Source organism: Lycorma delicatula, chromosome 5 (assembly GCF_047948215.1).
Source record: "Lycorma delicatula isolate Av1 chromosome 5, ASM4794821v1, whole genome shotgun sequence".
Lineage (NCBI taxonomy): Eukaryota > Metazoa > Arthropoda > Insecta > Hemiptera > Fulgoridae > Lycorma > Lycorma delicatula.
This window is the reverse complement of record NC_134459.1, coordinates 81,512,060-81,513,068: the sequence shown is the minus strand read 5'-3', so window position 1 is coordinate 81,513,068 and position 1,009 is coordinate 81,512,060.

The following is a 1,009-nucleotide window of genomic DNA, read 5'->3' as shown; positions in this document are numbered from 1 at the left end:
TTAATTATTACTGTTGCTGTTTGGTTCCTGTAAATGTTAGCAATCGTTCTTCTATCTCTAGTTGAACCCTAATTTTTTTTTTAAATTTGAACATATATTTATATAAAAAAATTGTACGTTCGAAATTACTACATCAAATTTTCTACTAGTAACATAAAAAAAATACCTTAAATAAAAATTAACCTGCCTTACATAGTATTCCACATCATTTCTTCTTTAATGGAATCATGAATCTGCCAGTGAATCCACAGGCCTACCACTGGACCTTCTTCAGGTCATCAAATAATAAATAAAATTTTATTAACATGTGAGCAGGGATTAAAGAAAGAAGTTATTTTTTTCATTTCTACTATTTCTCGTTTTTTAACAATTGTTATATAAATTTAAACACTTTTAAATTAATCACTTTTTAAATAAGCACATTTAAATGGTGATATTTTTTCTAGAATTTTTTAAAATAGATTTGAGATTTTCCTGAATTAGACCGATTTAATTTATTTCACAAATGCAATATTTATTGAACACGTAACACTCGTAATTCAACTAGTGTATACGTTTATGAGCGCATAATTATAAGGATTTAAAGGCCCAATTATAATGTAATCACTGTGGTAGATTTAAAACAGTACTGGTACGAATTATTTTAGAATTAATTCTAATATTGGTTTCCGGCAGTATTTGAAACCGAAGGGTGGTCTATATCATCTTTATTGCCTGCTGAAATAGATGTAAGCTGGTCGAGCGACCGTACAAAATAATACGGTTTTAATTTGACGGGGAAAACCGATAGAGCTTCGGGTGCTAGAGGGCTATTAGGTTTGAGATTAATAAACGCTTAGCGATGTAGAGGTTTGCTACTACACTATGCACCCTGCAGCGAAAGTCTCCCTAACGTTTTGTATTAATACTAGACGTACCAGAATACTTCCCCTTTCTCTCAGTATTTTTCCCTTCAGCTCTATTCCCTACTTCATGGTTCATAAACAACCGAGTGTAAATGTAGTTGACA